The 27,866-nt window shown below is 39.8% G+C and overlaps 1 long non-coding RNA gene across 1 annotated transcript; it reads left to right on the top strand.

Annotated features, from left to right (window-relative positions):
• Window positions 1-7,960: 7,960 nt before the first annotated feature.
• LOC138741846 (uncharacterized) lies at window positions 7,961-27,530 on the top strand. The gene is made up of 2 exons (XR_011343810.1): window positions 7,961-8,210; window positions 27,427-27,530. It is a non-coding gene; the product is annotated as an uncharacterized lncRNA (long non-coding RNA).
• The last annotated feature ends 336 nt before the right edge of the window (window positions 27,531-27,866 follow it).

Here is a 27,866-nt window from a genome sequence, read left to right as displayed (position 1 = left end):
GTGCTGCTTCCTGCAAGAGAAGCCACATCTGTAATAACGCCTTACTCTGTTCAGCATTAGCTCAGCTGTCACTCAATCCCTGCCGTGCTGTGGCATCTTGCCTCGAGACAACTATTCTTCCCTTATTTTACAGACTGTGAACAATGGTACTGCCATGTCTGAACTTGCACTAAGCCCAGACACAAATCAGCAAAACCTACACTGCCTCCTTGAAAACTAACACTGATTTCAAAATTATCACTTGCTTTCAAGTCTGCACCTGCCTCCAACCTGATCCAAGATCTCTTCTCTAATTCTCCTCTCTTGCTAATCCCCTGAATGGATCAACACGAGCCTCATTTCTGGAATTCTCTCCCTGAACCTTTCTGTCTCTTACCTTTTCTAGGGCAGCATGGCTAGCATAGCAGTTAGTGCCACACTGTTACAGCGCTGGTGACCAGGGTTCAAATCTGATACTGTCTGTGAGGAGTTTGTATGTTCACCCCGTGTTTGTGTAGGTTCCTTCTGAGTGCTCCGGTTTCCTCTCACCCTTCAAAACTTACTAGTTTGAAGGTCAATTTGGGTGTAATTTGGCAGCACAGGCTCCTAGGCCGGAGAGGCCAGTTACCCATGCTCTACATTTAATTTTTTTTTTAAAAACCCATCAAAGTTCTCTTGGTTCACCTTTTGGAACAAATTGTTTGTTCCCTGCTTTAATACAGCAATTTTTGATTGAGGTGACTTCTGGAAAAAGTTCTGGAGGTTTGGCCATGTTACACACAGATGGTGCAGCTGTTGCATAACTTGAGTGACCAGGGTTCAACTCGGGGGTTGTCTCTGTACTGATTGCACTTTCTCCCTGTGAGTTTCCTATGAGTGTTCTTGTTCCTTTCCACCTCCCAAAGGCACAATGCAGGTGGCTAATGGCAGAATCATCATGAGGTGAATGGGCATGGGTGGGAGCAGGCTATGCAAGTGCATAGAGGAGGGAGACTAGTTGAATTGCTCTGACTGCTGGCACCAACTTGATAGGCTGTATGGCCTGCTACTTGATAGGCTGTATGGCCTGCTATTTGATAGGCTGTATGGCCTGCTACTTGGTCGATCATGGAATTCCCCACCTCCAGATCTGGCATGATCTCCTAAATGTACCTTGCTAGCAGAGATAGCAGCAATGCTGGTTCCACCTAGCTGATGGGTGTCTCTTAGAGCAAAAGCAAAGATCATTGGCCTCGGTACATGCTCCTCCTTTCTGATCTTGGCTTCAGCTTCACTTTCCTGCCTCTGCTCCCTATGTTCCAGAAGAGTTGGTTTCAACCCTACAACAGAGTTCCAGAACATTTATAACCTACAGAAGAAGTTCCTCTCATTTTTTTCGTAACTGAGCAATCCTTTATTCCCCTGAAAATTTAACTTAAGCCTTTACCAACCACAATTTTGACATTCCATCAGGACTTTTGTCCCATATCTGTGCCACCAACCTGTCCCATTTGAATTAGTGCCTCAGAACAGGTCTCAGTTGCCCAAGAATGTGAACCCCACCCTCCACCATCTTCTGCACCAAGATATTCCAAGACTTCCTAATTCTGGTCACTGAGAATATTGCAGAGATCAGGGTTCCACTTTCTAAACTGCTTGCCTGAATCTCAAGGTCTTAATGTGATATCTCCATTCCTGCCACCTCTGTGCCATTGGCACCAATAGCATCACAGAGTTAGTTACACTGTAAAGAATCAGGCCCTTTAGCCTAACTCATCCATACCAACCAAGGTAGCTTCCTACCTTGTGCTCTGCACAAGTATGTTTCATTGAGGCGGGGAAAGGATGGTGAGGTGAAAAAACAATGGTATACAAGGGATGTAAAAACTCTGGTTAGAAAATAAAAGATCTACAAGAGGTTTAGGAAGATAGAAACTGATAGAGCATTGGAAGATTGCCAGGAAAGAGTTTAAGAAAGGATTTAGGATAGCTAGAAGGGGCCATGAGAAGACCTTGGGGATCAAGATTCTATAAGTTAATGAATAACAAGAGGCTGAGTAGGGTCCGTCGGGGGTGATAGTGGAAATGTCTGCATGGAGTCAGAGGAGGTGCCAGAGGTTCTTAATGAATACTTGACCACTATTTACCTTCATCTGAGAAAAGGAACTTGGCAATTGTAAGGATAACTTGGGGCACTGAAATGCTTGAGCATGTTGACATTAAGAAAGAGGATGTGTTAGAGCTTTTGAAAAACATAAAGTTAGATAAGTCACCAAAACAGACAAGATTTACCCAAGGTTACTGTGGGAAGTGAGGTAGGAGAGTGCTGAGCCACTTTGAATTGTCACTTGAGACAGGAGAAGTACAAAAGTATTGGAGGGTTGCAAATGTTGTTCCTTGCGCAGGTAAAGTAGTAGAGATAACCCAGGAAGTTCTAGTCCAGTGTGTCTAATTTCACTGGTGGACAAGCTTTGGCGGAAGATTCTGAGAAACAGAATTCACAAGCATTTAGGGAGACGTAATCTGATTAGGGATGGTCTGTGTGGCTTCGTCCAGGGAAGGTCATGTCTCAAAAGCCTGATTGAATTCTTTGTGAATATAACTAAACAGATTGGTGAAGGTAGAGCAGTGGATGTAGTCTATATTGTATGTATTTCATTGAGGCATTTGATTAACACCAGCTCCATATCCAAGAAAGCCCAGCAGTGCCTCTACTTCCTGCAAAGGCTGAGGGAAGTTCATCACCCATCCTCCAGCTTCATTACATTCTACAGAGGATGTATTGAGAGCATCCTGTGTAACTGCATCACTGCCTGGTTTGGTAGCTGTACCAAACCCTGCAGAGGATAGTAAAGTCAGCGGAAAAGATCATTGGGGGCTTTCTTCCTACCATGAAGGACATCTACAACACCCGATAAAAGCAAAAGGCAATAAACATCGTGAAGGACTCCACAGCCAGCCCCCCCCCCCCCCCCACTAAACATTCACCGTTCTGTATCACGAGGGCCCATACATCCAGGTTGGGCAACAGTTTTTCTTCCCTGGGCCATCAAAGACTCCTGAATTCCCAAAACATATGCGCATGGAGTACCTCAGTACTCGGGACTCTTTCAGTATACATCTTAATATTTATTATTTTATGTTTTTAATTTCTATTTTAACTTATATTTATATAAGTAGGCTCCATGGTCTTGGAGAAACATCATCTTTTCTTTACCGTGCAAACATGGTATGAATATGGTAAATAAAGGTGACTTAACTTGATTCCCCATACAAGGCACATTCAGAAAGTAAGGAGACAGAGGAACCTGTTCCACAGGGATCTGTTCTGGGAACCCTCCGCTTTGTGATTTTATAAATGTCGTGGATGAGGAAGTAGACGAGTGGGTTAGTAAGTTTGTGGATGACACAAAAGTGGGCATTGTTGTGGAGAGCCTGGAGGGTTGCCAGAAGTTATAAAGGGATATTGATAGGATGCAGAGCTGAGCTGAGAAGTGGCAAATGGAGTCTAACCCAGAAAATTATGAACTGGTTAATTTTGGTAGGAAAATATGAAGGGAGAATACAATGTGGACTCTGAGCAGTGCAGATGAACTGAGAGATCTTGGGGTCTATATCCACAGGACTCTCAAAGCTGATGAACAAGTTGATATTGTTGTTAAGAAGGTGTATGGTGTGTTGACCCTTCAGTAACAATGGGATCGAGTTCAGGAGCAATGAGGTAACGTTGTCACCACTTGGTTAGACTCCACTTGGAATATTGTGTTCAGCTCTGGTTACCCCATTACAGGAAAGATGTGGATGCTATAGAAAGGGTACAAAGGTGATTTACAAGGATGATGCCTGGATTGGAGAACATGCCTTATGAGGATAGGTTTAGTGAACTTGCTCATTTCTCCTTGGAGCGATGGAGTATGAGGGGTGACCCGATAGATGTGTAAGGAATTGATCATGGGGAATGACTAAAATGGCTAATACCAGGGGACATATGTTTAAAGTGCTTGGGAGTAAGTTCAGGTGAAGACATAACAAGGTAAATCCTTTACACGGAGAATGAGGGGTGCATGGAATGCACTGCCAGCAATGGTGGTGGAGGCAGGGATAATCAGATATTTTAAGAGACTATTAGATAAGTACATGGAACAGAGAAAAAGGGAGAGTCATGCAGTGGAAAAATTCTAGGCAGTTGTTAGAGTAGATTATTAGGTCAGCATAACACTGTGGGCTGAAGTGCCTGTACTATGCAGTAGATTTCTATGTTCTAAACTGGTCCTACTTGCTTGTTTGGCCAACAAATCTTTCCTATCCCAGCACCTGTCCAAATGTTCCTACTTCTACTCACCACCTTCTGTGTGAAAAACTAGCCTTCTTCTCCCCTTTAGACCTTTGATGTCTCACCTTAAACCTCTGCCTTCTAATTTTAGACTCCCTCACCTTGGGGACAAAGTGTAGAACTCCTGCCTCATTCTCTCTTGTCTGCAGAACATCCAGTACTGACGTCTGACGTCCTTTACTCTTCACCAGCAAGGCAACACATCATCCCCAGCATATGTACAGACTTTGGAACCTCCAGTAACAACTGCCATGCTTTATCCTTTGTCTCTGTTGGTGTGAACAGTATGTTATTGTGTCAAATGCTGGTCAGAGAGCCTCACACACCATGACTTCCTATCCGTTGCCTCTTCCTATCTCCTATCCTGACCACCTGCTGGAATGTATGAACCAGGAAACGTTCCACCTCCATGATGCATATCACTCAATCCAGCTATTGCTCAGGTTCAGTGACCTTAAGCACTTGGATTCACTTCCCTATCACATAACCTCCTGGACATACCTTCCCCTCCTGTCACAGGAATAACAAGCAACAGGTCTCAACTACCATCCATAATCTAAACATAATCCCAGTCCTCTTACAAAATTCACTCTGCCCCTTATTTAATGGTTAATTTTAGTTTATATTTGTAGTTTTCAGCTCCATCCCTCATCCTGACAATTCCCACCCTCACCATTTGATAAGGTGGCAGAACAGCGTAATATACGCTGGCTAAATCCTACTTCTCATTCCCTGTAGAACTCCATGACCTGGTATTCCCTAGTTAGAAAATGTCTACCTTTTCACTCAGAGGGTGGTGGGGATATGGAACGAGCTGTGTCTGGTACTCTGGAACCACTACTGCAGAGAATTGGGTTCCATGCAACTTACAGTATGAAATATTTGGACAGCAGGTCATAAGAAGAATAGACCTTCCTGCCCTCAATTCCTCTGATCATTCAGTCACTCATCCTTCATTTCTGACTGGTTACCCCCCCCCCCCACCCCCCACCCCCCACCCCCACCTGATTGCTTATTGTACATAGGTCTTTCAGTCAATAACTGGAGGTGCCAATGCACAAGGTAGGAAGAAGCTACAGAGGTGCGTAAACATGACCAACACCATTATGAGCACTACTCTCACTGCCACCATCAGAAAGGAGGTACAGGAGCCTGAAAACACGCACTCAATATTACAAAAGCAGCTTCTTCACCTCTGCCATCAGATTTCTGAATGGATAATGAACCAATGGCCAGTTACTCACTTTTTATCTTTTTTTGCACTAATTATTTATTTTTAAATCATGTATTTACGAATTGTAAGCTTTGGCAATTTTGCTCCTTGTTCTGCACAATACGGTCGCCACAAAACAACAGAGTTCATGAAACACATTCCAGACAATAAACCTGATTCTGACATCCACAATGTCCTGGGGTTCTGAAGATGTACAGATGTCAAGAAACCTCATTTCACCCCAGCCTCAAACAGACCCTTGAAACAAACCTCTGCTCCCCAACTCAGGAAGCAAACACTCAGCTAAATAATCTCCAGTCAGACTGCTACATCATCGCACTTTGATTTTCTCTTTCAAGCACATTTGCCACATCTGCTTCAGGCTTAATGGCATGATAATGACAAATGAATACTGGCATGTGACCCAATTATAGACAAAAGAATTGAGTTTGTGAGCAGATATTACACCATGAAAATGTGTAGAAGGATTTTGAAAAACATTACCAACTAATTTTGATGTTATACCTCTCAACAAATTCCACAATAATTAAAGATAATGATATGACTCGTTTTTTGCAAATATTTTATTCCACTCATTGTTGTCTGAAGTGAAAGGGGATGTTCAAAAAAGAATAGGAAGCTGAGAGTGAATGGAGATGATATGCCACACATTTCTCCCATGGAACAGCCATTGTATGAATGCACATTTCCTCAATGACCATTATTAATACCATTCTGAAAAATTGCAACATTTTCTGAAGCTTATAGTTATAATATTGTAACAGTAGATGCAGATATTTGTTCATCACTGTGTCAATGCCAATGGAGAAATTATTGAAAACAGATGACATTTCTTGTAAAATAAATTGTGTATTAAATTTGGTAAAACTGGTAACCTGTTGATTAGAATCCGGATGCTTTACCACCTGGCTCACTGATAAGCAGACTAAGCTTTCATTATCCATGGACCCACTATTTTGTGTCCATTCCTCCATCCATCAAATATTTATCCAACTCTGCCTTAAGTATATCTAATCATCTGCCCTCCACCACCCTCAAGGGGCAGAGAATTCCAGAGATTCACTACCTTCCACACAACTCCATTTTAAATGACCAACCCCTGACCACGTCGCTCCAAGATGCTCCTGTGGCATTTCCCTGAAGGAAGTAGGAAGCTTAGTAAAATTGCACAAACATTAGCAAGGACCATGGGGTGCAAGGCCAATGAGTTCAATCCTGACCTCAGATGCAGTCTATGCGGACCTTGCATGTTGAATGAATGAAGGAATGAATGGAGTTATGATCACACACATATGGACAAATGCAGTGAGAGTCTTACTTGCTGCAATTTCCCAGGAATGTAAAATACACACACACAAGGAATTTAATAACCCACCAGATATCACAAAGACAGAGGAAAAAATAGATAAAAGGAAGATTTTTAAAAGTGCCCTGTACCATAATTAAATGTTTGTTGTTCTCTCCGTGACCACATGGATTTTCCCTGGGTTCTCCCGTTTCCTTCCATTTTTCAAAGGAGATGATAGACGAGAATTGATTGGGGGATGGGGGTGGCTCCGTGAATGCAGACTGGGAGGAAAGAAGACATAGGGATAGGGAAAAGGGGAGATATGGAGTGGGTGAGGTTAATGGAAACCAGAGAAGTCAATGTTAATGCCACCTGTTTGGAGGGTGTCCAGACCTCCTATCCATGTCCAATTATCGCCTTGTGTCTGTTGGCCTGAGTTCCTCCCCCAGCCTTTTATTCAGGTGCCTGCCTGCTTTTTACTCATACCTTGAAGAAGGGCTCAGGCCCAAAACATCAGTCATGTATATTTACCTCCTATGAATGCTGCAAAACCTGCTAAGTTCCTCCAGCATTTTTGTGTGTGTTAATACAATCACAGCATCTACAGGCTTTGGTGTTTCACTCCAGTAAGGATGGACAGGTATGTTATTCCAAATAGAACCATTCCCCCAGCCTTCCCAGATCAGACAAAATTTCAAAGTACTCCAACTATGCCACATTCCAGCACCCAGCAGCCTTTTTCTAGTAACTACATTCTACAAATTGCAATTGTGTCAAATTAGCCACAAGTGTAGCACTCCCCCATCATCCTCCTGTCCTTAGAGTCCTGTCCAGGGTAGCTGTGTTTAGAAATTCTCTCTTGTGAGAAAAGCTTGGTAGCAACCTCCTTACTCCAAATAGCAAATCCAGTGGAAAAAAAATCACAATGGATTGATTTAGAAAAATGTAGTGTTACAATAGGATGGAATCCAAGCAGCTGAGCTCAGGCATGGTGTGGACAGGAAGCGAAAAGTCACAAGTCAAAGAGTGACACTCTAGTCTTGTGGACAGGGCAATTGTTGTGTTAATACAGATGGATGTAACAAAGCCCAATTATAAATGTGGAAGCATTAGCTATCCCCAGCCTTGTGTGAAAAGATGAGTTGGTATTTACATGTTAATCAGACAAGTCAGGGTGAGTTGTGGTGAAGGAAATAAAAAGCATTCATGATGTCATCACATCAGAATTGGGAAAATTTGGGTGTGTCATCTTACAATCCTGGCAAGACTGCAAGAGGAAAATGTGCAATGATTAACACCTTGAGATCAGTCAAGAAAAATTCAAGGCACTCCATTCTAAGAACTTTCATTTGGCTTCAGTCTTCATGGAAATTCCTGACTGGGACTAGGAGGTGCAGGTGAGACAGTTGGCAATGCCATGCCTGCTTCTCAATACAACTCATCCCTCTCCGTACTAGAATTGTGTTGTTTAAGTTTATTTATCCCATTATTTTTGGACAATGGGACAGGGTTCTTCTGCAAGCATTCTGACAGAGTAAATCTAATGATTGGACAACAGTATTAAGTAAAAGGAAGTCACAGTCATGGTACAGAGTTACAATGACAAGGACAAAAAGATCAATTTCTACCAAGCAAGGACAGCTTGAGAGTATGAAACACAATCTGCTGTAGGAGATTTTTTTTCTCTCATTTTTGTTGCTGGACCTCCAGATTATGCTTGGCTTCAGATTACAGCATCTGCAGTCTCCTGTGGCACCAAAATGAGAACACTGTTAAGAGGTTCATTCAGGAGCCTGATGCTTGTGGGAAAGAAACTGCTTTAAAGCCTGTTGCTATGTGCTTTCACACCCTGGGAGTAGGGAGAAGAGGGTGTGCCTGAGGTGGGATGGATCATTCAATATGTTGGCTGCCTTTTCTTAACAATGAGTGATGTAGATGGAGTCCATGGAAGGGAGGGGAGTGTGCGTGATTTTCTGAGTTGCATTCATCACCTTCTGCAGCTTCTGATCTTGAATAGAGCCGCTGTGATGCATCCAGGATGTCTGAACCCCTGTAGAAATAGTTGAGGAACAGGGGGAGTGGGGGGAAGGCCTTGTTAAACTTCCTTAGTCCATTGCATCAATGTGTTTGTCCCAGGACAGGTCACTGGAAATGTTTATTCCTAAGAAACTATCTACTCTCTCCATGTTCTCCAGAGTTGGCTCTGCCATATTCCAGACACTTGACACCTATGTCTTTATGAGTTACACACAGTGGGTCACTGACTGATAACCCCTCCTTCTTCTTGACAACTCAACTGTCAGCTCTCGGGTTATTGTTCTGATAGTACATGTAGTCTGAAATCCAGACCAGGAAATAGCTCCTCCTTAAGAGTTATTGATATTTTGCTGTTAACTAACTGCCATGCCTTCCAATAAGCTAACTAAACAAGAAGTTGGAGTCCAATCAGAAGTCAATAAAAGTTAGCCAGAGAAAAATGATTTGGCAGTAAAATTATAATGGCACTCATTAAAAATAAATCAAGGAACAAACCCAAAGCCTGTGTGAACTGAATGAGTGATGAGGCCATCAAAGGGCAGAAGGGGGCTGATGGGGTGGATGGGGGTGCACTCCTCCCATCACCTACATTGGGCTTCGGCGTGTCCCAATGCATGGCCTCTGTTCCCAATCTCAGCCCATATTCTCCTCCTCCACTCTGGGCTTCGCAGACCAGACATGTGCTGGAGATGATGACAATCTCTCACCTCTATTTTGCACCTTTTTCACTGCCCATCTGGTAATCTCCTCCCATGACAGAAGTTGGAGAGAGAACATGATGTTGATTTCCTTCTGCAAACAGCGAATCTGGAGAATTTTCTCTTCAAATGGTGGTATCTCTCCAGACCCTGCAATGATTTCTACACATAGTACCTCTCTCAAAGACAAACAGGAGAGTTAGAATGAATTTCTGCCTCATAGATCATGAGCTTTGTGTCAAATCAGGCCCCTTGATCTTCATATATCCTTTTCCTCATTGACTGTAGCTACACTAATGCATTGAATGCTATGATGACCTCCATCATCGATATTTGTCTTGCCAAGAGGTAGTTTATATCGTGCCTTGCATGTCTTTGATGAGAAAATATGTTGAATCTGAGGAAGGTGTTCTATAATCTCTGCTGATTAATGAAGAGAAAGAATGCAGTGAGGTTAGAGAAGGTAATGTGTGGAGCTGTGCATTTTTCTTAGAGCTGGCATGCATTGAAGATCATATACATTGTTCCTCTGGATGGATCATGCCGGGGAAGTTTTTTAACTGCTGGGAGGGGATGAGTGAGGCTCTCACTGGGGATGACCATCCTCTGGCCACCAGAAAGCCTCTGTGGTTAGCAGGGATGAGCTGGTCTCATTTCTGGAAAAATCTGAAGTGCTCTTCTCATAACTCTTCACTTGAGCTGGGGATTTGCCCCTCGGTCCTGTAATGATTACTTCAAAGCAGGCTTCCTCATTGTATAATGTTGCTGATTTGTGAGATCTTGCTATGCACACACTTGTTGGGTCTTGGCCAAAATTGAATCTACAAAAATTGCCTGCCAAAGTCTTTGAGAACCCTTTATAGAAATGCAAAACTTATTTTCTTTCATATGTTCTGAAGCATCCATTTCAGATCAAAATCAGCAGAGCTGTTGAAGATTTAATTTGTTTCCTGAGAACTGTGTGCATTAAGTAAAAATTCATTGATTTTTTTTTTTTCTCATCTTATCAATACAACTGTCCTCAAGTTTCACCTCACTCCAATCAGAATGATGTTCCCAACTTTTGTGACTCTCAGGCTAATCGCACTTTTAGCTGCAATCATGTTCCATACATCTGCCCATCACCGGAACTTGGAAAGAAAGATTTTCATTTCTGTAAGCTCCACTTTTGAAGAGCCACGCATGTCTCACAGCCCGTGAAATACATCTGAGAATCCAGAAACATCAAATGCTGAAAATCTGAAATAGAAACATGAATTTGAAAACATGTATCACCAGGTTCAAGGCCAGTTTTTTGCCCCACTTTTATCAAATTAGTGAACAGAACATCCATGAGTAAAATGATGATTTGCACTGTTTTAACTAAACTTTTTTCTGTAAAATAATACTCTGAACTTTAGTTCTACTTTGCACTCTCTGTTGTACTGGTGTATGGGTTGACTTGCCTGGGTAGCACACATTATAAAGTTTTTCTCTGGATGATGATGATGAGATTTTAATATACATACAATTATAAATCCATTTAAATGTTTGCTTTCTGCAGTGATGCAGGTATGTAAAATACATCAACAGAAATAAGCATATCATTCAATTACCACACAAGAAAATAAAAAATATAAAAGACTTGTTAAATATTCAAAATTGCAATTAGTGCAATTAAAAGTGATCTTTCACACATGGTCGGCGCAGCAGTTAGTGCAACGCCTTTACTGCGCCAGCTATCGGGACTGGGGTTTAAATCCCGTGCTGTCTGTAAGGAGTTTGTACGTTCTTCCCGAGTTTTTGTGGGTTTTCCCTGGGGACTCCAGTTTCCTCCCACAGTTTGAAACGTACTAGGGGTGTAGTTTAATTGGGTGTAGATTGGGAGGCATCAGTTGAAATGGTGCAGCCGAGGTAGGTAAACTGGTTGACCGTTTTGAGTTCTGTGTGCCCGATGGAGATGTGGGGGGGACTGGTAGTCATGGTGGGGAGCTGGCTGATGGAGGGCCTCAGTTTTCTTCAGGCTGACTTCCAGGCCAAACATTTTGGCAATTTCTGCAAAACAGGACGTCATGCGCTGGAGAGCAGGCTCTGAATGGGCAACTAAAGTGGCATCGTCTGCAAAGAGTAGTTCACAGACAAGTTGCTCTTGTGTCTTGGTGTGAGCTTGCAGGTGCCTCAGATTGAAGAGACTGCCATCCGTGTGGTACCAGATGTAAACAGGTTGAGGTCTTTCATGGCCTTTCATGAGGTCAACAGACTCGCCAAAGCAAATAGCGCCTTTGGAAGACTACACAAAAGAGTCTGGAAAAACAACCACCTGAAGAAACACACAAAACACACAAAACACACAAAGATCAGCGTGTACAGAGCCGTTGTCATACCCACGCTCCTGTTCGGCTCCGAATCATGGTCCTCTACCGGCATTACCTACGGCTCCTAGAACGCTTCCATCAGTGCTGTCTCCGCTCCATCCTCAACATTTATTGGAATGACTTCATCACCAACATCGAAGTACTCAAGCTGGCAGAGTCCGCAAGCATCGAATCCATGCTGCTGAAGACCCAACTGCGCTGGGTGTGTCACGTCTCCAGAATGGAGGACCATCACCTTCCCAAGATCGTGTTATATGGCGAGCTCTCCTCTGGCCACCGAGACAGAGGTGCACCAAAGAAGAGGTACAAGGACTGCTTAAAGAAATCTCTTGGTGCCTGCCACATTGACCACCGCCAGTGGGCTGATCTCGTCTCCAACCGTGCATCTTGGCGCCTCACAGTTCAGCGGGCTGCCACCTCCTTTGAAGAAGACCACAGAGCCCACCTCACTGACAAAAGACAAAGGAGGAAAAACCCAACACCCAACCCCACCAACCAATTTTCCCTTGCAACCGCTGCAACCGTGCCTGCCTGTCCCGCATCGTACTTGTCAGTCACCAACGAGCCTGCAGCAGACATGGACATACCCCTCCATAAATCTTCGTCCGCGAAGCCAAGCCAAAGAAAGAAGAAGAAATTGGGAGGCACAGACCTGTGAGCTGAAATGGCCTGTTACCATGCTGAATGTCTAAAAAATTCAATAGTCCAACAGATCTTTGTTCATGGTTAATGGCTAGGGTAGTACAGGGAGTTTCAAGAATGAGATAACTGTGGGGGGGGGGGGGAAAACTATTCTGGAATCCAGGCTCTGTACCCTCTGTCTGAGGTAACAGTGGGAAGAGAGCATGACCAGGATATGGTTTATCCTTTATGAGGTTGCCTGTTTTCTTGAAGTAGCACCTAATGTAAATGTCTTCAGTAGACAGGAGGGTAGTCCCTGTGATGTACAAGGCCAAATTTGCAAATTTCTGCAACCTTCTGCGTTCGTGGGCACTTAGGTTTTCAAACCAGGCTGCGATGCACCTAGTCAGTATATTTTCCACAGTGCAACTGTAGAAGCTTGGAAGAATAGCAATTAAATGCCAAATTTCCTCACACTCCTTTGAAAGTAGTTGCATTGCTGTACCTTCTTCATGGATGCCCTGATGCTCTGGCCCCAGAAGTGGATGCCCGGCAGCTTGAAGCTACTAACTTTCTGTACTATTGTGCCACCAATGAGGACATATGCATGATCCCTGTCTGCCTTTCCTAAAATCCACAACTAACTCCTTGGTTTTTATGATATTGAGAACAAGATTATTGTTTTGGCACCACGCAACCAGATTCTCAATCTCCATCATGTATTCTGACTCATCAGTTCCTTTTGTCTGGCCAACAACAATTTTTAGATTATGTTGGGGCTGGCATTAGACCCTTTCAAACTGCCATTAAAATGGGGTTAACCAGGTAATTTGCACGGTTAGTGGCCCAGTAACGCAGCAGTTAGAAAGGGTCTGACCCGATCAACACTTTCGGAATCCAACCGGGCCCCTGACCAACCTCAGAGGTAGTCAGGGAACCCATTTAAACTTACCGAGGTCACATCCACAGGCGATTTGAAAATGAAATTAGCCGACCCGCTTATTCCAGTGACGTCAGCACTTGTGTGCATGTGTCACTGGGCAGCCAACATCCAGTAGTACTTCGGGTAAGTATGTGATGCATCATTGCGGGAGCAGGATCCTCCTTAAATCGCCAGGTTTGCAATTTAATAGGTAGATCCCTCTGCAATTTAAAAGGTGCTTCCAGCACTTTTGCTCCAGTAACTGGTCCCAGGAGGGCTACCCAGGTGCTACAACTTGGCTGCACAGTCATGTGTGTACAGGGAGTAGAGAGGGGAATAAGCACATAGCCCTGAGGTGCCTTTGTGTTGATAGTCAGTGAGGAGGAGATGATGTTGTTAGGGTGTGTTGATGAAGAAGATGAGGATCCAGTTGCAGAGGAACAGACAGAGTCCCACGTCATTTTACTTGATCATGAGTTTAGCTGGTGTGATGGTGTTGAATGCTGAGCTGTCATCACTGTACAACAGCCTGATATATAGTGTCCTCCATAATGCTTGAGACTTTCTTCCCTTTACTTTCCCCTGTGCTCCATAGCTTTAAATTTGTAATCAAACAATTTACATGTGATTAAAGTATACATTCCAGATTTTATTCAAGGTTATTTTTATACATTTTGGTTTAACCATGTAGAAATTATGCCACTTTTTATACATAGTCCCCTCATTTCAGGTCACCATAAGGTTTGGCTTCACAGGTGTTTGTGATTACTGAGGTTATATTTAATTGCTTCAGTGGTACAGGTATAAGAGAGCTAGGCTTGCTTTTAAGCTTTTGACCATCTTTGGAGTCTGTAGTTGCAATTTTTTAACATGAGGACCGCAGTTGTGCCCAATGAAAGTCAAAGAAGCCAATATGAGGCTGAAAAACAAGAATAAAACAGTAAGAGACCTCACCCAAATCAACAGTTTGGAATATCATTCAGAAGAAAGCACGTACTGGTGAGCTCAGTAATCACGAAGGAACTGGTGTTCTAAGGAAGACCTGCATTGCTGATGACAGAATCATTATCATTATCAAGAAAAATCCACAAATGCATGTCTGACAGATCAGAAACACTCTTCAGGTGTGGATATGTCAATGACTATGGTCTGCAGAAGACTTCACAGGAATACAGAAGCTAAGCATCAGATCAGGGGTCAATTCGGAGGGTGATTTAAACTGCTGAAAACATCACTGAGGTCTCCCTTCCCTCTTTTGGTCATATCTACCAGGAGCGGTGCTTACAGAGGGCTCAGAGAATTATTGAGGACCCTTGCCATCCAGCCCTCAGTATCTTTGAGATACTTACCTTCAAGGAAGAGATATAGGAGCATAATAACCAGGACTACTAGGCTGGGAAACAGTTTCTTCCTACAGATAGTGAGGCTGTTGAACAATCCTAAAACCCGTAAATTATTTTCATATCTATTTTGGATTGCTCTGTATATATGTCGTATGTGTGTGTGTTATGGTCCAGATAAGCTGTTTGTTGGGTTGTATATGTGCACTCAGGTGATAATAAATTTGGACGAACTATATTACAGGAAGAGACTAGAATTGGAGAAATCTTTGTGTGGGGTTTTAGATCAAGAAGAATCTTATTTATTCTATAATTAGTCCAATTTTCAATAAAAGTACAATATTTTCATCAATTAAACATTTTACCAGTTAAAGGCATTTTCACTGAATGTCCCCAGGGATCTGATCAAAAGAAAATTTAGCATAATTTTCCAACATTATTCTTTGTTAGAGATTTCCACATTTGTCCTGTTGACTGCAGTGATATCAAGCATGACATATCCTTTAATACAGGTGGTACTTGAAAGATTTGCACACTCTCTGTGAACAGGATTAATCAAGGAAATGTTAAAGGATTTATGATTTGATTTGTTTATTGGATGTGAGTTCCACAGGCAAAGGCTGAGGAATGTGTTGCCAATCTAAATCCCCGAGACCTGAATTGCTGCCAGGACATTTCAGAGGTTAAAAAATCGGCTCATATTCCCGTGGTTCTTCCTTCCCTTCAAAGATTTTAGAGATCTGGTATGTTCATGCCCTGTGTTAATGACAGCAGCTTTTTAAGTTCCAGATTTAGTTAATAGTTCATATGTTTCTTGCTCAATTGTTTTGGTTGAATTCAAACACAAACCTTCGAATTAGTAGCCCAATGCAGTAACTCAAGCAGTTCGCTCACAGATCCTTGTATAAATGAAACAAAGTTTTTGGACAGAGAAAAGATCATTTAAAACAAGTACCAATTATTAAGATAGTATTATTTACTTATTTTTTATTTAGACATACAGCATGGTAACAGGTCTTTTTGGCCTATGAATCCCTACCGCCAATTTTACCCCCAATTAACCTACACCCCGATTATTTTTTTTTGAACAGTGGGAGGAAACCAGAGTCCCCGAGAAAATCCATGCAGACAATGTACAAACTCTTTACAGACAGCGCGGGACTGTCCAGTCCCAATCGCTGGCGCTGAAAAGTCATTGCATTAACCACTACACCAACTATGTCACCCCACTCATAGAGTGTTAAGGCAGGTCAAGGAGCAGATTTGCAAAACATTGGTAATCATTGTAAAGGAATCCTTAGACATGGGAGATATAGGTTTGCCAGACTGAACACGGTCTGATGTGATGTCAATCTTCATAAAAATTCGCAATTTGATCAAAGCAATTATTGATTTATTTTTATTTCTTTAATTCAATCTGAATTAGTGGAATTAGTTAACAGGAAATACATTCACATGAATCCCTGACTCAGTTAGTCAGGATCCACTTTGGTGCCTCGACATTCCCTCGACTTTCAGCATTTCCACAGGATGGTGAGTGTATGTTCCAACACCTGGCTCAGTCCTACTAAATTAGTATTAAATTAACCCACAACTTGGTTGGCATGTATTTCTGCAGAAGCAGACTTTTCTTCTGACTATATATTGGGAAGTCTGTGATTCTCATTATAGTCATAGCATTTTACAACGCAGAACAGGCCCTTCAGCCCAACCTATCCTTGCCGATTAAATTGTCTGTACAAGTTGGTTCCATTTGCCCACATTGTAGATTATTACATCGAGACATTGCATATCCCTCCTACAACTGTCTATACAACAGTTGCCAAATCTCTGCTTGTAATCTAGGTGTCAGCTGAGCTTTGAACTGCATATCTGTACCATGACTTCATATCTGTCCCTCCACAACATTACCCAATTCCACCCACCTCTGGTCGCTGGTATTGCATCACTCTCTATTCTTCTTACTACCCAACACTCTAAGCTATTTTCTGAAACCTTGTCATTGTACCTAACTCATACCCTCCACCCTGGGCTCAACCTGCAGATTTCAGATGTGTTCTTAAGTGCTGTCGTGGATAACCCTTCCTCATTTCCACCAGTCCTTGACGACATCATCATCTCTCCTCCTTTCCCAGTCCTGGCCCTACTCAGCCCTAAGTTAACTGCTTCATCACGAGAGGCCATTCCCTCAGCTGGCGAGAAATTAAGCTCTGGAATTCTCTGCTTGAACTTTCCTGCCTTTTTATCTCTTTTCTGATATTCCTTAAAAGTTGCTTCTTGGGCTAAGATTTTGTCTAATTGTTCCCCATGTTGATTTTGTGACTTTTTGTTTTAAAATATTCCAGAGTTATTTCCTGGGACTATGTTGAAGATGTTACAGAGAAAGAAGTTGATTATCTGATGTAGTCCTTGCTCCCATATCTAAATTTCCTGAAGTGACACACTTGCTCATGATGGGAATAAAAGAGCCTCTTTTAGATAAAATTTAAAAAAGCCAGGGAACCGGACTACAGCTTTTAATCTCTGAAGAAACTTGGAATGCAATTTTCAAATTGGTTAATGCCTCATCTTTATGTGCTCTCCATTCCCTCCTACAAAGTAGTTCATAGAGCTTTCATGTCCAAAGTCAAATTATCTCATTTTTATGCAGCTCTATCTCCTCATTATGATAGATGCAACAATGGAGATGCTTCATTCATTTGTATGTTTTGGACATGCCAGAGACTTGAGAAATATTGGAATGAAGTATTTCAAACTTTTTCTGTACTTTTTTTTTATTTTTTTTTTTTTTAAAATTTTTTATTTTTCACACCATAAATCACAATAGCCATGATATACACTTTTTCTTTTCCACACATTTACAGTGACTTTTTCTCCCTCCCCCCTCCCTCCTCCCAAGCCACCCCCCCATCCCTCCCCCCTCTCATCCATTTTAGTTATACAATCTAGGTTGCATTAATTCAGTTAGACAATGTTGTCATTCAACAAAAATACACCAGAAATTCTACTGAGTCCATTTTTTTTCCTTCTCTTCTCCTTCCATCAACTTAGGTAATGTTTGTTCCCGGTAGGTTTTCGCTATTGTATTTAATGTAAGGCTCCCATACTTGTTCGAATATTTCGATATTATTTCTTAAACTATATGTTATTTTTTCTAATGGAATACATTTATTCATTTCTATATACCATTGTTGTATTTTCAAATTATCTTCCAATTTCCAGGTTGACATAATACATTTTTTTGCTACAGCTAGGGCTATCTTAACAAATCTTTTTTGTGCATCCTCCAAGTCAATTCCAAATTCTTTATTTTTTATGTTACTTAGGAGAAAGATCTCTGGATTCTTTGGTATATTGTTTTCTGTTATTTTATTTAATATCTGATTGAGATCATCCCAAAATTTTTCTACTCTCTCACATGTCCAGATTGCATGAATTGTTGTTCCCCTTTCTTTTTTACATCGAAAACATCTATCAGATACTGTTGGGTCCCATTTATTTAACTTTTGCGGTGTGATGTATAGTCTGTGTAACCAATTATATTGTATCATACGCAGCCTCGTATTTATTGTATTTCTCATCGTTCCAGAGCATAACTTCTCCCATGTTTCCTTTTTTATCTTTATATTTAAATCTTGTTCCCATTTTTGTTTAGTTTTACCATTTGTTTCCTCATTTTCCTTTTCTTGCAGTTTAATATACATATTTTTTATAAATCTTTTGATTAACATTGTATCTGTAATCACATATTCAAGGTTACTTCCCTCTGGTAAACTCAAGTTGCTTCCTAATTTATCTTTCAAGTAGGATCTCAGTTGGTAATATGCCAGCGCTGTATCTCCCGTTATATTGTACTTATCTCTCATTTGTTCAAAGGATAAGAATCTACTTCCTGAAAAACAATTTTCTATTCTTTTAATCCCTTTTTTTTCCCATTTTCTAAAGGCAAGGTTGTCTATTGTAAAAGGGAGTAGCTTATTTTGCGTCAAAATTAGTTTTGGTATTTGGTAATTTATTTCATTTCTTTCTACATGTATCTTCTTCCATATATTGAGGAGATGGTGTAATACTGGAGAAGTTCTATGTTGTACCAATTTTTCGTCCCATTTATATAATATGTGTTCAGGTATCTTTTCCCCTATTTTATCTAATTCTAGTCTCGTCCAGTCTGGTTTTTCCCTTGTTTGATAAAAATCTGATAGGTACCTTAATTGTGCGGCTCTATAATAATTTTTGAAGTTTGGCAATTGTAAGCCTCCTTGTTTATACCATTCTGTTAATTTGTCTAGTGCTATCCTCGGTTTCCCCCCTCTCCATAAAAATCTCCTTATTATTTTCTTTAACTCTTTGAAGAATTTTTCTGTCAGTTGTATTGGCAATGCCTGAAATAAGTATAGTATCCTTGGAAAAATGTTCATTTTAATACAGTTTATCCTTCCTATCAGTGTTAGTGGTAGCTCTTTCCAATGCTCTAAATCGTCCTGTAGTTTTTTCATTAGTGGATTGTAATTGAGTTTATATAATTGGCCTAGATTTTTGTTTATTTGCACACCTAGGTATCTTATTGCCTGCGTTTGCCATCTGAATGGGGATTCCTCCTTAAATTTTGAGAAATCCGCGTTATTCATAGGCATTGCTTCACTTTTATTTACGTTTATCTTGTATCCCGACACTTCTCCATATTCCTTCAATTTCTTATATAGTTCTTTTATTGATAGTTCTGGTTCTGTTAAGTACACTATCACATCATCCGCAAACAGACTGATTTTATATTCCCTGTCTTTTATTTTTATTCCTTTTATATTATTATCTCTTCTTATCGATTCTGCTAGTGGTTCTATAGCTAGCGCAAACAATAATGGTGATAGTGGGCATCCCTGCCGCGTTGACCTGCTTAAGTTAAATTGCTTTGATACATGTCCATTTACTGTCACTTTCGCTAACGGTCCCTTATATAATGCTTTAATCCAATTAATATACTTCTCCGGTAAACTGAATTTTTGCAATACTTTGAACAAGTAATTCCATTCTACTCTGTCGAAGGCCTTCTCTGCGTCTAAAGCAACTGCTACTGCCGGTGCTTTATTTCCTTCTACTGCATGAATTAAGTTAATAAATTTACAAATATTGTCTGTTGTGCGTCTTTTTTTGATAAATCCAGTTTGGTCTAAATTTACCATTTTCGGTACCTGTTCTGCTAATCTGTTCGCTAATAGTTTAGCTATTATCTTATAATCTGTGTTTAGCAAAGATATTGGTCTATATGACGCTGGTGAGAGTGGATCTTTCCCTTGTTTTAGTATCACTGTAATTATTGCTGTTTTACATGAATCTGGTAAGTTTTGTGTCTCATCAATCTGGTTGATTACATCCAGGAGGGGCGGTATTATTAGGTCTTTAAATGTTTTGTAGAATTCTATTGGGAGTCCATCCTCTCCTGGTGTCTTATTATTTGGTAAATTTTTTATTATCTCTTGTATTTCTACTGTTCCAAATGGTTCTGTTAATTTATTTTGTTCCTCTATTTGTAGTTTTGGTAGTTCAATTTTAGTCAAAAATTCATCTATTTTCCCTTCTTTCCCTTCGTTTTCGGTTCGGTATAATTGTTCATAGAATTCTCTGAAGTTTTCCTTAATTTCTTTTGGATTATATGTAATTTGTTTGTCTTTTTTCCTTGTTGCCAATACCGTTTTCTTAGTTTGCTCTGTCTTAAGCTGCCATGCTAGGATTTTGTGTGTTTTTTCCCCTAGTTCATAATATTTCTGTTTTGTCTTCATTATATTCTTCTCCACCTTATATGTTTGTAATGTTTCATATTTTATTTTTTTATCCGCCAATTCTCTTCTTTTGGTTGTATCTTCCTTTATTGCTAATTTTTTTTCTATGTTTATTATTTCCCTTTCCAACTGCTCTGTTTCCTGATTATAGTCCTTCTTCATCTTGGTTGCATAACTTATTATTTGCCCTCTAATGAATGCTTTCATTGCGTCCCATAGTATAAACTTATCTTCCACTGATTCCGTATTTACTTCAAAGTACATTTTTAATTGTTTTTCAATAAATTCTCTAAAATCCTGTCTTTTAAGTAGCATGGGGTTTAATCTCCATCTATACATTCTTGGAGGGATGTCTTCTAGCTCTATTGCGAATAACAGGGGTGAGTGGTCCGATAATAGTCTAGCTTTATATTCCGTTTTCCTAACTCTCCCTTGTATGTGGGCTGATAACAGGAATAGGTCTATCCTTGAGTATGTTTTATGTCTAGTCGAGTAGTATGAGTATTCCTTTTCTTTTGGGTTTTGTTTCCTCCATATGTCCACAAGTTTCATTTCTTGCATTGATTTAATTATAAATTTGGTTACTTTGTTCTTCCTGTTAATTTTTTTCCCCGTTTTATCCATATTTGGATCCAAATTCAGATTGAAATCCCCTCCTATTAGTATGTTCCCTTGCGTATTAGCTACCTTCAAAAAGATATCTTGCATAAACTTTTGATCTTCTTCGTTAGGTGAATATATATTAAGTAGATTCCAAAGCTCTGAATATATCTGACATTTTATCATAACATATCTCCCTGCTGGATCTATTATTTCCTCTTCTATTTTAAATGGCACATTTTTGCTAATTAATATAGCCACTCCTCTTGCTTTTGAATTATACGATGCTGCTGTTACATGTCCTACCCAATCTCTCTTTAATTTCTTGTGCTCCAATTCAGTTAAATGTGTTTCTTGGACAAATGCTATATCTATTTTTTCCTTTTTCAGTAAATTTAGTAGTTTCTTCCTTTTAATTTGGTTATGTATTCCATTAATATTTAGAGTCATATAGTTCAGCGTAGCCATTTTATATTTTGTTTATCTTCTCTTTCCGTTTTTCCATCATTACCTTTCCTCCTTTTCCATTTCTGTTTTCTTATTTTCAACTCTTTACCAGACAACATTCCTACAACATCCAACATTTTCCTTATTCTCCTATTTCTATCTTCTTTATCCCCAATCTCCCCTTCCCCTCCTGAGTTGCCCTTTATCCCTTGTCGGACAACCACATCTCCCCTCTCCATTTGGATTTGCGAATCCACTCGCAAGCGTCAACTGATTTTGCAGTGACCGCTCTTTTCCCCCCACCCAGCCCCCCCCAGAAAAGATTTCGTTTTTTATATGTCACAAAGGTCACTCTTTTAGTTCCCTCCTTATTCTCTCTATTCCATTACCTTCCCTTATTAATTCTTGTCTATACTTTCTATGTTTTCCTCTAATTACAGATACTTTCACATATGCCCGTTGTCTCTATTCACTCTTATACCTCTTTACCCGCATACATATCAATCGTGGTCATTTTTACCCTCCTTACCCGTCTTCATCCCTCAGTCTATTTTTGTCTTTACCCACATACATATCAATCGTGATAATTTTTGCTCTCATTACCCGTCTTCATCCCTCAGTCTATTTTTGTCTTTACCCACATACATATCAATCGTGATAATTTTTGCTCTCATTACCCGTCTTCATCCCTCAGTCTATTTTTGTAATTGTTCTGCAAATTTTCGTGCTTCTTCTGGATCCGAGAATAGTCTGTTTTGTTGTCCTGGAATAAATATTTTCAATACCGCAGGATGCTTCAGTGTAAATTTATATCCTTTCTTCCATAAAATCGCTTTTGCTGCATTGAACTCTTTTCTCTTCTTTAGGAGTTCAAAGCTTATATCTGGATAAATGAAGATTTTTTGCCCTTTATACTCCAGTGGTTTGTTGCCCTCTCTTACTTTTTCCATTGTCTTCTCCAGCACCTTTTCTCTTGTAGTATATCTTAGGAATTTTACTACAATAGATCTTGGTTTTTGTTGTGGTTGTGGTTTAGGGGCCAATGCTCTATGTGCCCTTTCTATTTCCATTTCTTGCTGTAGTTCTGGACATCCTAGGGCCTTAGGGATCCATTCTTTTATAAACTCCCTCATATTCTTGCCTTCTACATCTTCCTTAAGGCCCACTATCTTTATGTTATTTCTTCTGTTATAATTTTCCATTATATCTATTTTTTGGGCTAGTAATTCTTGTGTCTCTTTAGTTTTTTTATTAGATTCCTCCAATTTCTTTTTTAAGTCTTCTACCTCCATTTCTGCTGCTATTGCCCGTTCTTCCATCTTGTCCATTTTTTTCCCCATTTCTGTTAAGGTCATATCCATTTTATTTATTTTCTTTTCTGTGTTGTTTATTCTTCTTCTTAAATCATTGAATTCCTGTGTTTGCCATTCTTTAAATGACTCCATGTATCCTCTAACAAGAGCAAGTACCTCCTTTACCTTGCCTATCTTTTCTTCTTCTATTTCCCTGTACTCTTCCTCTTCCTCTTCTTCTTCCTCTAGGTTGACCATCTGTTGTTTCTTTGCTGCCCTTTCCTCCTCTTCTTTCTTGTTTCCATTGTCTTCTGTGGTGTCTTCTTGCTGCAGGTGTTCTGCAGCTGTCGTTGCCGGCTGTGGAGATCGACTCCCCAGCTGGTCCCCCCTCCCGTCGGTGTGTTTTTTTGTATGCGCATCGCGCATGCGCGAGGAGTCGCGCATGCGCGGTTGCGCACTTTTACTCGGCTCTGTGAGCCATTGTTGTAGTTCTCTTTCTACCGACCTGAGGTAGTGGGGTCTTCTCTCCGCAGCGGGCCTCTTCGGACAGGTAAGGCCTTCACCTTTTTCCTCCGTTGTCTTCTCTTCCTCTCTTCTTTCCGTTGATTTTGATTTTTCTCCTTTTGTCTCCATCTTCTTTCCACCTTTATATTCACTTTTCTTTAACTTGTATTTCTGTGCCTTTGTATTTTCTCTCGTTTTTCCCGACTTTTCTGGAGAGGGCTGGAGTTCACCGTCCGGCCACTACTCCATCACGTGACTCCTCCCTGTACTTTTTAAAGTTAATTTTAAGCCTTATCCTTTAACTGCCTTGTTTGGTATCATTGGAAAGAGTGGCTAGGTGAGCAGTGTTGCTCAGATGGAAGGGCATTGCTCTACTCACTCATGCTCAATGACTACATGATGTCATGTCATATTTAAATTTTGAGAAATTAGATGCTCAATATTTGATTTGAATTTAAATTTTCAAACACTATGGGGACTGATTTGATATGAATACAGAAGTGTTATCTAATAAGGTCATTTATTTTTTTCTCCCTCTCCTTGCCAAACAGCTTCATTTTGGTAGTGGGTTTAGATCATTTTTTATTAATAATAATAAAATATTACTGTAATATAATTTGTTTAATTGAGAATGTGGGGTGCCTTGGATGAACTGGTACGATCTAAGGGCAATGTATTATTTTTTTAACTTTTAATACGTATTCTTATGTACTCTATATTTTTAAATGTGGAACTTCAATTTCAATTTCAATTAAAAATTATTGAAAAAGACACATAGAATTGTTTGCAATGTTAAACTCAGGACATGCCTCCTCATATTCTATGTTCAAGATCCCCTGGGTGTATTTCAAAGAACAGAAGACCAAGTGCCCTGCCCAAATCAATCCTTTATTCAATTGTCCTCAAACATTATCAGCTGTTTATAGGTGCTTGCAGGGTGCAAAATAACAATTGTGTTCCCATTTCACTCATAACAAAAATATTTAATTGGCAGTAAACATCATGAGACATTATAATGTGACAAACTGCATCAGTTAAAAAAAAAATATTTTGCTTTTTATATTTAATTTAAATCAATGAGTTGAATTCTGAAAGCTAATGATCAGAAGAATACCAGAGAACAAGACAGTGGGTAATTGAAGTTCTAGCCCTGAATTAGATTATAGGCCTAACTGTGAGGAGAACAATGAGAAGTGATGTTTAATGCAAGAAGTGAGAGTCGCTGTGAGTGGGAAGGACCAATTGACCATGAAAGAACGTCACAAAGGATGCAGATGGGGGTCATGTTGAAAAAGACAGTCTCCATGTTCCATTGAAGCAGATTTACAATCTTTAAATAGAATAGATCAATGAAGTTATGTTGCAGTTCTAGAAAACCTTGGCTTGGTCACACTTGGAATACCGTGTGCAATTCTGGTCACCCCATTACAAGAAGGATATGGAGACTCCACACACCCCTCATGGTTCTAGGAATCAGGAACTCACTGGTGGTGTGTGGATGTGATGTCAAAGCCAGACATTGTCTATTAATGAAAGTCCCAGAAGACATTTTTGACTAGTCTGCTGATATCTGACCATTGGCCCCTTTCCTGTCTATCTTATTTCCTTGATAAGCGATGATGTCCATGCCTGACTACTCTGTGATTATAACGGTCCATTGCATTGTCCATTATTGCCAGCTGCAATTCAACCTGCATGAACTCCTAGTGAAACATTATAGAAAATCCGACAGCCCTGAAGCTGAAATTTTAATCCTCAAAAAGCAGGGTTACTGAGAAAGGACCAAGCAAAAGCAAGTGTATGCTTCCTCACCACAACAGTAATGGTCTTAAAATGTACGACACAGACATTTCAACTCTCCTTTGGGTATTGGATTCCTTGCAAAAGGGATCATTTATTCATTATATTTATTCTATCCAGCTCATTCTGATATATTTAGTTCATAAATTATTGCATGAAATGACCAATCAGGAATGCTTTTATGTTATATAATATATTATAAGCAATGCACAAGAAGCCACTCAAGGTAGGATATACATTCTCTGAAAAGGGGTATCAGTTTCCATGGTGATCTTTGAATTTCTCCATTTGAAATATCTCTTCATTTTTAACTTATTGAAGCACAAAATGACATTATAAAAATTTGATTTAATCCTTTTGATTATTTATTCTGTTAATATTTTTCTGTCTTTATTTTTTAAAAACTTAAAAAGAATTTGTTAAATGACATAAATATGTCATGAAGTAATGTGCAGACACTTTCATCTTCATTTATGCTGACTCATTTTAACATTAATTTGAGAACAATTTGCATAATGCCTATGGTATTAGAGGCACGTACACCATAGCGAAAAAGCACTTTTATTTATTCAGTATTAAATGCCCAAAATCTTATATCAATTTATTGATCTCTCTGATTGCACAGGTACAGTATTGTATCAAGTGATTTGCTTGGAATCATGGGACTGTTATGGTGTGGTAGGAGGTTGTACAAGCAAGGTATTTACATATGCAGTAGAATTAGTTCTGATCTGAGCTTATTCCCTTGGCCTGCAATTTTGTGTTATCTCAAGTACCTATCCAATTCAATAACTATCAATAAAATTGTGAATCATTTTTGGTACAAAGTGAAAAAAGGCCTAATAGAGAGAGGGATTAAGGTCCAATGGCAACACTTCAGATTGGTCATTCATGTGCAGTTGCATCTTCTTCCACCATCCTCTTGAGCTCAAGATCATGATTATTTGCTGTAGGGCAAGGATTTTCTTCTACTCATTTCTGTTTCTTTTATCCATGTCCTTATTCATAACTCTTTCTTTGATGAAAGCATGTCTCGTGTCACTTTATCTAGATTCTTGCTCTTTCACTTCTTTAGCAGAATATGATCCAAAGTCATGAATTACTTAATGAAGTTAATTGTGTGTTTATGTGTACGTGTGCTTGTGAGTGTGTTTGTGTGCATGTGTGTGTAAAAGACAAGATGACGATGGAATAACAGTCTAACTTGTATAAAAAGAGAAAATGGATCATTAACATTACAGGAGAAGAAAAATATATTCACATTTGGTGGAACAGAAAATGTGCTGTGCAACATTGAATCCTGATTTATTGTACTGTCTTAGGTGCCATCAACTTATCTATCTATATATCTATTTATATATTCATAAATATAATATGTTTAGAATCTTAATCAAGCCTAAACTTGGCAGAAAGGTAGCAGAGTGAGCCAATGTGAGATTCTCTGGCATACAGGGTGCCTCGACCCAGTTCACCCAGAAGCTTGGGTTAATCTTTAAGTTTTACAAGAACACCCTGTCACTTCTTGTAGAATTTCTTGATGCCCTATGTTAATTTAAACCATCTCTTAAAAGTTTTAAATTCAATTTTCTGCTGCAGAAATTTCAAATTTGTTGATTTCATTTCTGAAGTCTGGGTTGTATTTAAACAGAAGAACCATCTTTATACCTTGAGAGTTACAGGATTTATTGAGTTTAAAATCTGATCTTTGGAATTAATTTTAGAAGCTTCAATTTGTCGTTCGTGTTCACACAAAATGAGTTGCACAGCATTGTTTGAATTATTTCTCTTGCCCAACTATGCTTAAATCAACTGACAACACTTAATCAGAATAAGCTTCACCTGTTTCTGATTTGTACAACCAGACACACAGAAATACCCAGAAACATTGTCGATCTCTATTTTCTATTGAATATTTATACAATTGGACCAGACCCAAGTCAGAGATACATTGGTGCATTCAGTTGTTCTTCACACATGAAGAATGCCAAAGACCATCTCATCTCACTGCATGTATTTCCATCATCTGTCAATCATGTGTGCAGGTTCTCAAATGTGATTAAAGTCAACGTTTTTAGCAGATAAACCAATCCAGTGGAATTGAGATGAAAGCCATTTTTGTGACTGTGCGTGGTTAAAGTAATTACTTTAGAATGGATACTGATAGTACATTCGGGCATATTTTAATGGAACTAAATTTATCATAATTTTCTGCTCTAAACAGATCATAGAACATGGAACAATTCAGCACAGGAACAGACCCTTCGGACCATGTTGTCTGCACTGAACATGAGGCCAATTTAAATTACACATCAGTCTGTCACTCCATTCCATGTCTGTTTGCATGTCTGTCTAAATGCCTGTTAAATGTTGATATTGCCTCTCTTTCCACACCCCCCCCCCCCCCACCCCTCCCCGGCAGTGGGGTCCAGGTACTGACTGCTTGCTCTCTGTGCAAAGATAATGATGATGACGGGTATTGTCATCAACATTGCACAATGCACATATGCACCAAAATTCTTATTTGCTGCAGCCAGAAAGAAAATGAGAAAAACCACTAAAAATGACAATAGTAAGATTAATTAATTAAAAAGAGACGAAGCATACAAAAACAGACAGATAATAAATATTCACCGTTGTCCAAGTGCTAAAAAACTGACTTTG

This window comes from Narcine bancroftii, chromosome 8, assembly GCF_036971445.1.
Source record: "Narcine bancroftii isolate sNarBan1 chromosome 8, sNarBan1.hap1, whole genome shotgun sequence".
Taxonomy (NCBI): Eukaryota; Metazoa; Chordata; class Chondrichthyes; order Torpediniformes; family Narcinidae; genus Narcine; species Narcine bancroftii.
This window is presented reverse-complemented; position numbering and strand designations above follow the sequence as displayed.